This window comes from Schistocerca americana, chromosome 3 (genome assembly GCF_021461395.2).
Source record: "Schistocerca americana isolate TAMUIC-IGC-003095 chromosome 3, iqSchAmer2.1, whole genome shotgun sequence".
NCBI lineage: Eukaryota > Metazoa > Arthropoda > Insecta > Orthoptera > Acrididae > Schistocerca > Schistocerca americana.
Genome location: NC_060121.1, coordinates 408717938 through 408734847, shown reverse-complemented (window position 1 = coordinate 408734847; position 16910 = coordinate 408717938).

Below are 16910 nucleotides of genomic sequence, written 5' to 3'. Positions count from 1 at the left end.
TTTGAGATGATATCTGAAACTAACATAGCTTGTTTTTTGTACATTTATGATGAGATTGTTCTCGTTGAACAATTCTCTCAGTAATGACATGAATGATTTAATCTTCTGATCATGGTCAGCTTTGTCTGTGCCTGTTACCAAAACACTTGTGTCATCTGCAAATAGTGTAATGCACCCTGAAGTAAGCTTCTTGTTTATGTCATCAATATATAACAGAAACAGCATGGGTCCCAAGATTGAGCCTTGTGGTACTCCATATCCAACAGGCATTTTTTTAGTAGAGTGCACAGTAGACTGCTGAACATTAGCATTCTTTTTTCCAAATTTCATTTCAACTTTTTGCACTCTGTTTGACAGATACGACTGTAACCATTGGTTTGCGGCACCTCTTATACCTTTATTAGCTAACTTTCTAAGGAGTATGGTGAGGTGAAAATAGCCAAAAACTTGCTACAAATCTAAAAAATACCAGTAATTTCTTTATTGTTAGTGATTTATGTTTATATATAGATATTCATACACTTCTGTGGTTGTTGTTTTAGCTTTTCTAAATCCATACTGATGCTCCAATTTTAAAGAGAATCTGTTAATAAAACTTTCTAATCTGGTGTTAAGCAATTTCTCGAATACCTTTGAAAAATGTGCTGAGTTGTGCTGTTGGCCTGTAATTAGCTATATTATTTTCTGATCCCTTTTTGTAGAGTGAGGTAGCTTTAGCACCCTTTAGAAGGCCAGGGAAAAGTCCATTACTAAAGAATGCGTTAGTTATACTAGTTAACGATTCTACAATGTATTCCCCACAATTCCTTACAATAAAATCTAGTATGTTGTTACTGCCAGTGAAGTATTTATTTTTTTATTTTTTTTATAGCTGTGAGCGCTTCAGTGTTTTAGACTTTTTGGAGAAACATTATTGCTTTGATGATTGCTTCATCAGTTGGGTATTGAGTACTGGCTCTATGCAGTTCTTCTTTCTCAGATTTACAGCTGTTGTAGTGAAATAGTCATTAAAAGCATTTATGATTTTTTTCTGGTTCTGATGTCAACTCATCATTTAGATTCAGTTTCAGAGTTTTGTTTATAGTATGGTGCTTGTGTTAGTTTCATTTTCCACATCTTTCCAAATGTCTTTCATTTTATTTTTAGATTCTGTTATTAATTTATCATAAAATATTTTTTTGCTTGCTGAATTACTTTTTTGTAGACAGTACAGTAAGACTTATAGTATGTTTTAAACTTATAATCCACCTTATGGTGTTTCATAAAGTCTTGCAGTTCGCGCTTTTTTTGGTTAGAGATTTTTATCCCTTTTGTTACCTTTTAATTTGCGCATTTGTTTCCAATTCTCATCGACTTTAATGGAAATTCAATATTGAAACAGTGTTGAAAAATTTTGTGAGAGGAACTAAACACACTATTAACATATAATATTTTCCATATTCCTCTGACCACCTCTCAGTCCTTAGAAGATAATGAGGAAGCCTTAACCTGCACTGTAGTTTTTATAGGACATTGTTTTTGCAGTTTAAAATCACTGTAAGTGTCTGGGCTACATGGTCACTGTAATTTGTGTTAATGATTTCAGTTGAGTAGTATTGTCTATCTATGTTGATAAAGATCTGGTCAAGAGCCGATTTAGGTTTTTCAGTGATCCTGGTTGGGGTTCCAACAGTTAGGGATAAGTGGAATTGAATAGTAATATCTGACAATTCATCTTTGCTTTTTCTAGGTTTAAGGAAGTCGATGTTAAAATCTCCATATATTAGCAAAATTTTATTGACTGCATACAGTTTATTTTGTGTGCTTCAAGGAAGTGACTGAAAGTCTGAATATTTCCCATGGGAGATCTATACATGACATCAGAGTCTGTCAAGACAAAGAAACTTCAAAGTATTTTTTATTACCATATTAGCTTGCTTGATGAGGCATTTGCAGTTCGCATTCTTGTTAACATAGATAGCTGTACCACCTCCCTTACTTTAATTTTGACATGAGTAATTCGCTAAATTATGTTCTCCAACTGGAGTTTTTTTCAATTATATCTTTTGTTAGCCAATGAGCAGTGCTACAGAGAACATCTAATTGTAAATGAGCTTTCAGGAATGGATCTGTTTCTAACAATTTACTCAACACTGACTGCTCATTATAGTGTAATATTTTACGAGGTATTGGTGTCTGTTTTCCGTTGGGACAGGGATTGTTATGTGCTTTAGACTGTAGATGATGTTTTGAGTCACCACTCACAAAGTTCTCCTCTAATGTATGTTTATGGTGTTTATTTTCTGCACCTGTTGTATTTTGATGGGCTGCTAGCTGGGAGCTGTTGCTGTTTCTGCCCACAGAAAATCCCAGTTGCAGGCTGAAAGTATGCATTGTCATGTGTAAGATCTTGTCACTGCTTTCAATGATGATGATCCAGACAGTAGCTGCACATTTCTTGTTTTTGTGTATTGAACGTCTTCAGATGTGGAACTTCGTTGAGCTGCTATTTTTGGGCTATATGCTGTTGCTGGTTTCACATCTAGGTTTGGTCTCCGATAGTTTTGTTTTGCCACATCATCTTTGAGCGATAATGTGTCATATGGCTCTTTCCTGTGGCACTTCGTTTCTCTTTCATCAGTGTTGAGTAGGATAAATCCATTTTTGCTTTGAATTTTCTTGTTTTTTCTCTTCCATATTTGCTGAAATGTCTTCACATTGTATGTTTGCTAGAGCTGGTATTTGCAGAGTGGTCTCTACTGCTAGTCGCAAATATGAACATAATTTCTCTTTGCCTTCCTTTTGCAAGTCATGTCCATGCTTTGTATAATAGCTTATGCTGAGAAATGAATTGACGTTCGTTACTGTTACATGCTCGTAATTTTTCACAGTGCTCATTGAGATTTTGTTTGCAGCTTAGATTCTGTTGTTCAATTTTTACACATTATGTCTTTGTGGAATTTTGCACTTTTGTATGAACTGTTTTTTTGAAGAGAATAAGTTAGAATGCATTCGAAATCCTCAAATTTCTTTGTGATGTCATTTCCTCCACCTAGAATCATGACACTGTATTTTTTCGTATATTCTTTGGTCTCCCCTTTGCATTGTTAAAAAAATAAATAATTAAAATTAAGTACATATGCATACAAAAAACATTTAAAGGCAGATAATATACAATTTCGTTATTAGGAACATTCTGTGCTTGTACGAATTTTAGGCTATTGGATTTCTTCTCATGCATGCACTTCAGGTACACCAGCATGTGTCATAAATAAGAAAATCCTCCTTACTTGGTTTCACTTCACTTGAATAAAAAATACTTAATACTCGTATTAATTTTTTTTCTTATTTCAAAACATTTATGATACAAAACACTCGTAGCCTGTCATATTCCAAACGGCACTTCTTAACACAGCCTCTACAAACAAGAGAGTGAGAAACAAAGTCATGTACAAAAAATTGAATGAATGATTTTTCATTTTCCTGCGCCTTTCCACGCATTCATAATTAACATCTTTCCCAATACTTATGGTCGATCAGTGTTTAATTTTTTGTTTTTAATAAATTTTAACTTTACGATATTCTGGTAGTCTTTCATCATGTACCTACACAATTGCAACCACACTGTATGTTGACATGGTATGGAGACATACAATGTTTTTTGCTTGTTTATGTTTACATTTGGCGATAGGGGTCGATGCCGGTTATTTGTTGGCTTCTCTTTTATTTAATGGAATGTATATGTCAGCTTATCCTATGTATGTTTGGATTTTACAGGAAATAAAAAAAATATATACGTAATATGATAGTCCATTACCTATTTGAATTTAGCATGCTGACAATAATGTTAAGTTTGCTTCAGTCTTGCTGCCGGATTACGTGCTTGCACACTGGCAGAGCTAATCGCTAATGTTCAACATGTCAGCTGCTACCGTTGCACGTGATTGCACTCATGTTCTTAGAGTTGATTTCACATTGAGTGTCACACTTTCACCCGAGTGTTACATATTGAAGAATTGCTGTGGTGTCTGTATTCATTCTGGGTGCAAAGGGTATGTGCTTATTGTTCAAAATCCTATGCTGTGGCAGAAGATCTCCATTTTTACGGCCCAGGCGTCATTAATACTCGTCGACTCGCATTTTCAGCAGAGAGAACCCAGACCAGCAGCATACTTTGATGAAGTAAGTACCGGCTCGAAACTATAGTTCACTTGTTAATGTGTCAGGCATTGTGAGCCATGACACTCAGAAATTATTTCGTTGCACACACATGTTCATGTCACCCCACTTGACCATCCACTTGTTGAAAGACACATATAGCCATACAAAACATAATATAAATTGCTTGCCTTTAAAGTTCATTTCTTCATATGGAGTTTGGTTTCCAAAGAAAATGTGTACAAGTATTGAGTTACAAAATATGCACAACATGATAGCTTAAATCTATGGCTGACATTCCATCCTTCGCTTATACTATGAACATAAATGTCTTAAGTTTTAAAACATCATAAAATTTTCATTAACTGGTTTCTGTTACTACAGTTTGTTTGTTAGCTCTAACTTGTCTTCATTCAGATCACATATACAAATTAATTATATACACATTATCATGATGCAATACAAGTATATCATACATTTATGCTTCATTTTATAGACAGGCTATTATCACTTATGGGAGCTCATTTCTTCCATTGGTAGAGGAGGGATAAAAACATTGGAAATAGGACTAAAACATTACACATTGCTACCCTAAATATGCTTGGCGCCACCTCCTTTGTTTGGGATGGGAGAAAGGAAATACTCATCTACTGGTTAAAGCATTTATGAGGAAATGTTACTTATATGGACATGGGCTAGTTGACACGGACCTTTTATTTGGCTCTGAGCACTATGGGACTCAACTGCTGAGGTCATTAGTCCCCTAGAACTTAGAACTAGTTAAACCTAACTAACCTAAGGACATCACAAATATCCATGCCCGAGGCAGGATTCGAACCTGCGACCGTAGCGGTCTTGCGGTTCCAGACTGCAGCGCCTTTAACCGCATGGCCACTTCGGCCGGCCCTTTTATTTCATGGAAATAATGGGTACTGACTAATCAGTCACGTAGTATCATGTTGTTTCTTCGTGTGCTAATGCTATTTACTGTAGTTCACGTGTAGCTAAGTCTGAAATATGATGTTTTAACCATCGTAGACTTATCCTTCTCGAATACCTGGAAATGTCATTATTCAAGTTTTCTTGTGAGACGATAAAAATTGATTGGTTTTTGCAAAATCTCATGTTTAAATGTTTATGTGTACTCTGCAGCGAATAGGTACTGATAATTGTCACAGAGAGACACTTCGACGATGCATATTTCATTTTTCATTTGCCTTATGGACTTTGTATAAATATCCTTATAACTAAATTGTTTACTCGAGGTGCGGCCTGTTTCTTCATTTGGTACCTGCTACTCTCAACGTAATTCCCTTCTTCTGTACCGTGACGATGCACTTGTCGCTGAAAGAAAAAAAACTTTGGACTAACTTGAAACCAATTTCATTATGTAGCTCGGTGACCACTGAAACGTTTGGTCATTGCATACATCCGCAGATATTTCCATACTTAGTTTAAATTCATAGATATTCGTTTATTCTGTTACCCTTTATGATCATTTACTTTGCAAAGAAAATTGATTGACATTTCTTATGGTATCTTGTCGTTTGCCCTTAGCTTACACGTCTTTATACATCTTTTTCAAAATGCTTCCTTTTGCTTGTAAATATGTCGTATATAGCTTAGTATTTAATTAAATCCCTGTGTACATATATCAATAGGTTCCTTAGTTTTTAGGCAGTAGACGTAATTGCTTAGTATTTCTGTTTATTTTGTATTTAAGTTAGGTACTTGTGCATATTGCAATCCTATTTTGTTGCACCTTCTGCCAGTCTGTCGCTCATGCGCACAGGTCAATGCATCCTCTCCCACTACTGACGTCAGCGCTTACTGTTGAGTGTGGACAGCTGAGCCAAAAGCTAATTTTGTTTACCCTTTTGCTTCACATGAAACTTCGTATTACTTCTCACTACTGTCAATTTTATGCCTATGTGTACAAATCAAAAGAAATATTTATGCCTATACACATAAATTCATCTTAAAATACACTCCAGAATAAAAATTAGACTTAGACTTAAGTACACTATGTATAATTATCTTGTGACAGAAAGAAAAGGATGCTACCTAGCATCATCATTCTATAAAAGCTTTTATATCTTTGTGATGGTGGAGACCCTTGTCTCTCCCTGTTTTCTCATAGACTAATCTGTATGTCCCAGGGTATGGTATTTTGGAAATTACAATTAGTCTTGAATAGAGTAATTGCCACTTCTTATTCATTTTGCAAAATTTTGTCGTTTTAGGGTGTGTCTGTAGGAGGACTCGTTGACCTTAAAAAACTGTGTAACGCATTTCTGTTTCTTATTATAAATTTTCTTTCTATACTCAGCCCTGTTTTCTGGTGTAACCATGGCTTGTTTGATTCTGTGTTGTAGTATCATTTCCGTGGTGGGTACCTTTGGTATGGGCTACTCTCATTCATTCGTTTGTTTTGCCTGAACACCAATTTGTTAGGTGTGAAACCTGTCGAAGAATGTGGAAGAGTGGAAGGTTATTGACAAATTGCATGAAAGGAGATACATATTCTACCCAACGGCTGTGTTTGTGAGGGGTGTATGTCCTAATAAACCAGTTAAATTCTTTAAAGACTCGTTCTACCGGACTTGCTTCTGGATGAAAAAAGCTTTGTAAAATGTGCTTTATGCCTGTGAGGTCTTAAATTGTTTCCACTTTTACCCAACGAAATATGAAACATTATCAGTTAGTAGTACCTTTGGTTTACCTGCTCTTCTCAAACAGTCTCCCTCGATTCTTTTTCTGATATCTGTGGCTGTTGCGTTTTTAAAGGTATACATTTTGATATGTTTCGAGAAAATATCGTATAGTGCTAGTAGAAAATATCATATAGTGCTATTATGCATCTTATTACTACTTTACGTATTGGATATGGATCATCTATATCCAAGGATACTATATCTAGAGGATTTTTGTGATTATTGTGTGTAGCTCGGTATATTTTGACACATCGACCGTTTTGACTTTTAACATATTGCACATTTTGTTAATACCTGTAGGACTTGCCTTCTCAGATTCGGAAAATAACAGAGTGTTGCAATTTTTTTAGTACATTTGCCTACTCCATAATGTCCCATACTTCATGTGTGCATCTTATCAATTCGTCGACACAATCTTCAGGAATACACACACACACACCATTGATCAGATTTTTCATGTTTCCTATGAAAGCAAAGGAGTTTGTACTCCTGGTACCATTTCCTTACGTTTCCACCTTCATCCTGCTTAAGGCTTTGCATGACTTTACTCCATCTGCGATCTTGGTGTTGTATAATTTTCGTTTGCTTACAAAACTTACAGTAATCAGACTGTTGTGTTGTATCCTGCATTAACAACGTTCTGAGTTCTGCATCTAGCTCTGTTAATTCACCAAACTGCTCTAACCCTTGTGGTAACCTGGACAAGGCATCTGCAATAACATTCTTACTTCCTTTATTATAAATTATCTCGAAATTAAATTCTTGTAAATATAGACAGCACCCAGCTAATCTACAGTGCAATAGTTCACATGTTAAAAGAAAGGACAGTGAATTATGGTCACAGTAAACTTTGGTATTCTTGCACCACAAAAAATATTCAAACTTTTTAAGTACCCATATTACAGCCAAACTTTCCAGTTCTGACACAAAGTAAGCTCTTTCTGCTTATGATAATGTGCGACTAGCAAAACTTATGATCTTGGGTACTTCTTTACATTCTTCTTCTTGCATCTGGAACAAGCATGCCCCCGGCCCCTGAGATGAGGCATCTGCGCATAGACAAAAATCCTTGGACATATCAGGGTGGCTAAGATTGTTTGCATTGACTAATGCCTACTTAATGTTATTAAGGTCCGCCTGACACTTATCATTATATAACCAAGGCTACTTTTTCGTAACAAATTGAGCAATGCATCACTGTTTATCAGTTTCTGTGGTATGAATTTACGAAAAAAAGATTCTACTTCTACTGCAATACTATTACCCTTATCTAACGTACCTGCTTCAACTTGACTAATGATATCACTGAGATTTTCATTGATCTTCTCTCTCCCCTTCTTAGCACATGCCATTCAACATCCAATGTTGCTGTTCTTAACGTAAGGTCTTCTGCAGCCAGAGGTACACTTTCATAGTCCTTATTTAATTTGTTAACGACAGTGGTTAGCTTTTTTACTGTGGAACACAACTGGTTTTGTGTGGCTTCAATTTTTGTGTTTGCGTCTGTGATTTTTCTTATCTGTAGTTCTACTCGATCATGATGGTCGTGAAAAGAAATTATCTTCTGTTTTAACTCTGTAATGCTACTACTAACTTCAGAAAGTACTTCATGCTTTACTTGTTTTTCCATATTCAGATTTTCGTCGATTTCAGTTCGAAAATTTTTGGTTAAGTCATTGAATTTCTATGAGACAGTGTCTTATAAATCCTTGAATACTTGTTTTTGTTCTTGTTTCATTGTATTTAGATCTTACGTGACGGTGTTCAGACTGTGTGCCAAATTATCAATTTTGGTTTTTATATCCTGTTTCATATCACTGAAATTGGTGTTCATATTATGTTTCGAATCAGTGAGATTGGTGTTCATATTGTGTTTCATATCTCTGGGATTGGTGTTCATATTGTCAAATTTCACGTTTGTGTTAGATAATAACTGCCATAGCAGTGCTTCAGTTGTACTACTGTTCTTACTGTCAACTGTACTTTCCAAGCTAGTGGCTGTGTTGTGGACAGGTGGTGTTTGTAACGTGTTGTCAAGATTCATATTAGGATCACTCTCCAATGTTTCTTTCATGAGCAGTATATCAATTTGGGAGATGCCTGACATTGTCTTATCACTTGTAAACATTGTGTCATCAAGTTAATTTTGCTGTGGAGCGTCGCTATCATTTGTCACACCTGTGACACTCATCTCTGATCTACTTGAACCTTCTGCAACAGGGAAACATGGCGCCTGAACTGTAATTGCTTGATCGCACAATTCTACGACATCTTGGCAGACTGCGTTTTCGCTATTGCTATCAATAATGGACATATATTTTTCTGCCGTGTTGTATGAGTACGCAAAAATAAAAATTTCACAAAAACGTTAAAATTTCATATGCTGATTGTAATTTGCGCGATCTCAAAGCCTGTTTTCCATCTTTTAAGGTACGCAAACGATGGTATTGCAATTCTTTATGTTCTACTGACAGTATGTATCACACTGAAAATTTACTATAAATTTTTCGCAAATAAGAGTCAAGGAAGGGAATAATGAGGAACAGGTTTCTATCTACCAAGTATAACCATGCAAAGAACTTGTGTAGCCGTCCTACCTTTGCTGTGCTGAACAAAACAGCTTACTATGGAAAATTTTGTGTAACCTGCGTCCAATTCTTATTCCTTTCCAAAGTTTTTTCCTCAGTTTCTGCCTTTTTGCTTTACATGATCCCCACTGTGATTCATGCAAACAAAAAATACAGACAATTAGTTTGTTATGACTAATGACAATGACTTACAAATTTGTTACTATAACAATAGCTAACAAAACTTACTCATAACCAGTGCCCTGAAGTCCTGGCACACAGGTGGACAGTTGTGTTGTTAAAAAAAATTAAATATATATGCGTATGAAAACATTTAAAAGACGATAACGTACAATTGAATTATTAGAAATGTTCTGTGCTTGTACGAATTTTAGGCTATCGGACTTCTTCTCTTACATTTCAATTGTAGTTGCAGGAGCTGATTTCAAGTACCTCAGTCAGGTCATAAATAAGAAAATCCTCCTTACTTGGTTTCACTTCTGTTGAATAAAAAATACTTAATACTGCTATAAAATTTTTTCTTATATCGAAACATGTATGATACAAAACACTCATAGCCCATCATATTCTGAACAATGATTCTTAACAGAACTTCTACATGCAAGAGAGTGAGAAACAAAATCATGTACAAAAAATTGAATGTTTGTTTTTCCATTTGTGAGCATACATAGCTAACATCTTTGCCAACAATCAGTGTCGATCGGTATTTCACTTTTTGGTTTTAATAAATTTTAACTTTACGATATTCTGGGGCGTCTGTCATCATGTACCTACACACCATCTATTGTACAAACAATGTCCTTTAACTGAGCATTAGGTTTTATATAAGAAGTGACTTAGTGTTTCGGATTTTAATAATTGTTCGTAGTTTTAGCACAGTGATGACCATGACTGTTAGCAACAATTAATACATTCTGACTTTTGTTTTGACTGTATATCATTTTTCGATGTACTGGTCGATCGCTTGAAAGAATATATATGAAGACCTACATTTTAATGCAATAAATGTTCATAGCTGTAACAATGTAATTAAAACGTATTCAAAAAGTGGAGAGGAATAGTTAAGGGGAAATATAACGAAGGTGAATTTACATCAAGACTAGTTTTCGATTTTTTGCCAAAAGGAACCGTGTCATGTGGTGACTGTGTAATAAAATACGAATCTACTGTGAAGAAGTTGGATTTGATGACAAAGAGAAAAAAGGCAGATGATAAAGAAGAAAAAGCATTAATTTCAGTTCGACTGCGATATTGACTGAAGAAAAATTTCATTAGATCATTCAGTGAAATTGAAGCTTATATCGTTACGAATGGAATACAATTAATGAGAGAATGCAAACAATGTCGCTGCATATGTGAGCGCTTTAGTAGAATCAGTGAGCAAGGACATGTGAGTATACTAAATAAAAGTAACTTAAGATTTTGTGATAACTTCAAGCCAAAAATACAACCATAGATTGGACTTAAGAGCTTACTCTACATTAATACTAAAAAAAATGCAGGTATGTGTTATGATTTATGAATAAATGATATTTTCATCAGAAAAGAACCAACATTAATGCAAGTGATATAACGTTTATTTATTCCATCAATAAGTTATTAAGTGCTATATAATCTAACTGAAAACAATTTTCGATTACTTATTATTATTTATGAATAAAAAACAGAAGTGAGTTTTTTGACAACCTTAATCAACAAGCTGCTGTCAAGTAAATCAATAAAAAGACAAATACTCCATCAGACACTATCAAACGTCATTTGGCAGCAAACAGCAAGTATAAATAAGATTTTAAACATGTGGGAACACTATCCATGATGAAAACAGAAACTGATGTAGGAAATTTTGGACTTATTATTTCACATACAAAACAGAGAGCGATACAAAATCAGCACCCACATGGATGATCGTCAATTAATCATATCACCGCACAGCCAGCTTCCTCCCTTCTCCCCCCCCCCCCCCCATCCCCGTCCTTTTTACCCTGTAGAGTGTGTAACCTCCCCATCCCTAACTGGCCTACTGGATTGCAATGTAACTGACCGTGATTGCATATGCTTAGTGAAATTTTACAATGAGTAAGGCCTTCGTTACCTCAGAAACATAACACCAGTTCGTTGGAGGTAAGTGTACAACAGGCTCTTCTGGAGGAAGAATCTATTCTAAACTTAAGCTAAATACTGATGATAATTTTGAAATGGATGGAATATATTGCAATCACTCACAAACCACATGGGAGGGAAGGAGGGCTTAGTGTACTACATAATATTCACTAGAAGAATGACTGATAATACAAAGAAAACACTGCTTAGCTAAAAAGGGAATAATTAAACAATGCCTAGCTCTCTAGGGCAATGAATCTCAAGAATCTCAATGAAGGTAATGGCAAAGACATTTAAGCAAGTAATCATTGACATGACAACAGAAGGTTGTCATGTTTTTACACAACACAACAGTTCACAAGAAAATAAATGAATCAGAAAGGATTGCGTTTGCAGTTATTTATTCTGAAACACTAAATTTTGAAAGTAAAGTAAATGGAGTTATTGGTTAAATAAATGTAACTAAGACTTTGGTATGTAAAAAGACTACTTTCAGTAACCTCAGTGTAATGTAATGCAAATTTTAGGAAAAGGAAAGCAATTTACTTTTGATTAATGAAATATTGTATTTAAGTAAATGAGCAACTGATTTCCCTTTTAAAATAACATCAATAAAATACATACCATGCCTGCAGAAGTCACTCACAAAGTTAAATAAAGAATAAATAAAATTACACACCCTTAATTTGTGCTATATCTTCAGCTATTAGTTTTGCGAGTAAAATTCTATGTTAATTTAAGTGAATGAAGTCAATAGTCAGAACTGAAACTTAATTAAACCTCTGCTATGCAACACAGGAATGAAAGGCTACTGAGGCAGGAAATCTAGACTGGAACTGGTCATTAGGAAACAAACAAAACTCGCAGTAAACAGTTTTCATATATTTAAAACACACAATGATTGGATGGAAAGGAAAGGGGCCCTGCCTTGTAATAATGCCTGAGGACAATGACAATACAGGAGCCCTATAAGATTTAACTATTATGAGTTATTATTCAAGTCAGTCGTACTTTGTGAAAGAAATGTAACTGGGTAAAGCCTCTACATTACTGTATATGTCAGTTATTAGTCTTACGCTGTTGTAACTGTGCAGCCAATGAAGAATGCAGCCTACGATAATGCTGAGCTCCCACTGTTGCTGCTGCTGTTGTTTGAGAACCTCGAGTCATCTCCAGAGCCATGTATAATTATGGGACAGTCAATAGTTAGAATTTCAGCTTCCTCTGCCTGTCCAGTCCTGCCATAGATACTCATGGGTTAACGAATCAGGCGCATCTACACTGGCGAGAGCATATCTGCACACTGCATCTGTGGGAGTGCCCAGTAAACACTTCTGCACTCTTTCATCACTCAAGCTTCTCAGCTTCCTCTATGCTCACAACGCAACAGAGACTCTCCATACGCAAAGATAAACAAGGGCACAGCTACTGCCATTTCGTCGTTGCTGTCGATACAATTAAATAAAGTTCCATCGGCTATTACCCACCAATTTACAGTATTTTGATCATAAGTACAATCAGCTATATACAGTCAGAAATAAGTACACTATTACTTCGATTACAAATTCAATATAATTTCTGTAATTAAGCTTACAGATTCAGAATCAGAAAAACAGTACAAATTATCAACGGAAATTAAATGGCGAAAGGTTTTTAATGGTGCACAGGGTATTTAACTACATTTTCGGTGTTACAAGTGACACTCTGGATAAAGGGCTATTTGTATTGTACCACTCTACCAGCTCTGGTACGAGCTGGATATGGTTCTGGCAACACTGGTGAAGCATCGAACTGTGGCGAAAGCTCAGGTGAAGGTGGAATAGTGGTTTCTTGCACATTGTCTAGTGTAGGTGTTGGGCGAGTGATAGAGTGGTAGTCCTCTGTTGCGTCCCCATGTAGCAAGTAGGAAGGATTAACATGTTCCAAACACACCATAGAGGATTTAGCATTTAGCAATATCTTCTAGCCAGCCAGTGTGGCCGAACGGTTCTTGGTGCTTCAGTCTGGAACCGCGCGACCGCTACGACGCAGGTTCGAATCCTGCCTCAGACATGGATGTGTGTGATGTTCTTTGGTTAGTTAGTTATAAGTAGTTCTAACCTTAGATGTTAAGTCCCATAGTGCTCAGAGCCATTTGAACCATTGGATTTGAATATCTTCTAAGTGTGGTCTTTGCCTGCAGGTAAGGGTAGGGCCTGTGTAGACTATCTGTGATGACGACCTGACCATGTCCATACATAGAGTGACATGAGAATATATATCAAGATATGTATGGATAAAAACATTTGTGTATGTGTGTCTAGACGCCAACAAACGTCAAAAGTTAGCTTTACAATATTTTTAAGGCGTCCGTCCCTGGTAGCTGAGTGGTTAGCGCGATGGAATGTCATATGCCCTGGGCCTGGTTTCGATTCCTGGCTGGGTCGGAGATTTTCTCCATTCGGGGACTGGGTGTTGTGTTGTTCTTATCATCTTCATTTCATCCCCATCGACATGCAAGTCGCCGAAGTGATGTCAATTCGAAAGACTTGTACCAGGTGAACAGTCTACCTAGCCACTTGTCATAGGAGAAAATATGGCACACAAAGAGGACAAATTTGTTTTTACTTAAAGATCTCATGAATCGGAGGTGACGACCATAAACAAATTCCGTGACAGTAGGTCTAATACCTGCTGAAGAACTAAAATCTGATCCAACTAATAGATTTCAGAAAAACTGGGAAACACTAAAAGATACCAAAACCATACTTACAGAAAAAAAACAGAAACAAAATTTCATACAAAGAATGGAGTGCTCAGAGTCCAACACGAAATACACTCCTGGAAATGGAAAAAAGAACACATTGACACCGGTGTGTCAGACCCACCATACTTGCTCCGGACACTGCGAGAGGGCTGTACAATGCAATGATCACACGCACGGCATAGCGGACACACCAGGAACCGCGGTGTTGGCCGTCGAATGGCGCTAGCTGCGCAGCATTTGTGCACCGCCGCCGTCAGTGTCAGCCAGTTTGCCGTGGCATACGGAGCTCCATCGCAGTCTTTAACACTGGTAGCATGCCGCGACAGCGTGGACGTGAACCGTATGTGCAGTTGACGGACTTTGAGCGAGGGCGTATAGTGGGCATGCGGGAGGCCGGGTGGACGTACCGCCGAATTGCTCAACATGTGGGGCGTGAGGTCTCCACAGTACATCGATGTTGTCGCCAGTGGTCGGCGGAAGGTGCACGTTCCCGTCGACCTGGGACCGGACCGCAGCGACGCAAGGATGCACGCCAAGACCGTAGGATCCTACGCAGTGCCATAGGGGACCGCACCGCCACTTCCCAGCAAATTAGGGACACTGTTGCTCCTGGGGTATCGGCGAGGACCATTCGCAACCGTCTCCATGAAGCTGGGCTACGCTCCCGCACACCGTTAGGCCGTCTTCCGCTCACGCCCCAACATCGTGCAGCCCGCCTCCAGTGGTGTAGCGACAGGCGTGAATGGAGGGACGAATGGAGACATGTCGTCCTCAGCGATGAGAGTCGCTTCTGCCTTGGTGCCAATGATGGTCGTATGCGTGTTTGGCGCCGTGCAGGTGAGCGCCACAATCAGGACTGCATACGACCGAGGCACACAGGGCCAACACCCGGCATCATGGTGTGGGGAGCGATCTCCTACACTGGCCATACACCACTGGTGATCGTCGAGGGGACACTGAATAGTGCACGGTACATCCAAACCGTCATCGAACCCATCGTTCTACCATTCCTAGACCGGCAAGGGAACTTGCTGTTCCAACAGGACAATGCACGTCCGCATGTATCCCGTGCCACCCAACGTGCTCTAGAAGGTGTAAGTCAACTACCCTGGCCAGCAAGATCTCCGGATCTGTCCCCCATTGAGCATGTTTGGGACTGGATGAAGCATCATCTCACGCGGTCTGCACGTCCAGCACGAACGCTGGTCCAACTGAGGCGCCAGGTGGAAATGGCATGGCAAGCCGTTCCACAGGACTACATCCAGCATCTCTACGATCGTCTCCATGGGAGAATAGCAGCCTGCATTGCTGCGAAAGGTGGATATACACTGTACTAGTGCCGACATTGTGCATACTCTGTTGCCTGTGTCTATGTGCCTGTGGTTCTGTCAGTGTGATCATGTGATGTATCTGACCCCAGGAATGTGTCAATAAAGTTTCCCCTTCCTGGGACAATGAATTCACGGTGTTCTTATTTCAATTTCCAGGAGTGTAGATAAAGATGAAATTCCTATGAGGCCTGTTATTAACTTCAAGAGTGCTCCCTCATATCACATTTCAAAATTTTCACAAAAAATACGTAACTGAACATTTCAAACTAGAGATTAAAAAGTATAAAAACACTCCTTAGAATTAATTCAAAAAATAAAATATACATACATCCCATAATGCCCAAACTAATTTCTTTTGGTGTGAAAGGCACATACACTTCACTTAGTGGTACAGTGAAAACAATAAGGGTACAACTGACAGGACATCCAGAAATTCCAAAAACCATTACAGAAGAAGTTATACATATCATAAAGGTGATCACCTGGTAAAACTACTTTCAATTTAATGATACATTCTACTTAAAAAAGGAAGCCCTGTCATTGCCGAGCTCATTCTTGTACATACTAGTAAATATAGTAATAAACCACATTTGAAACAGAATTTTTGAAGAAGTACTAGAAACAAAAAATATAAACTAATATACTGGTACGGATATGAAGATGGTATCATATGCTACACAGATGAACAACAACTATACAAAGCAGGAATGTGTAGGATCGCTGCAAACAAGTTAGTGATACAGTGGGCTGTTTTCATAGCTGTGTCCACATGTTGTGTTCAGGGTGCAGGACATGGTGACTAATTTACAGAAAACGTGTCCACACACTGATACATTTACTTGTGGTCAAAGAATATACAGCCAATTACCAATATTTCTTGATAGTCACAGTCTGTGCTCTCACAACCGCGTGAGTTGTGCATTAGATGTGCTCAAGCACTATTCCCAGAGGCTGCTGTACACCACTCAGTGATCGAGCACATCAGTCAATCACCAACTGTGCAGAAAACAATGGACAATTGGGTGGATGAAATCAATAAACATTTTCTGCGCCCCCCCCCCCCTCCCCCAGAACGTTGTGTACTTTGCTGTTACAATGTAGTGAGATGGAATATGAACAGTGCTGTCTTGATAATCCCGTGCAGGTAGGGGGAAGCTAAAGTTATGCTCAAGTCGTATGGCTGGTGGCAAGCAGAATCAGACTTATGTAAAAGGGTCTACACCATTCCGCAGCTCTTCTCGCACTGGTCTTTAGTTTATCTTGTATGCACCCATGTGGAACAGAAACATAAAAG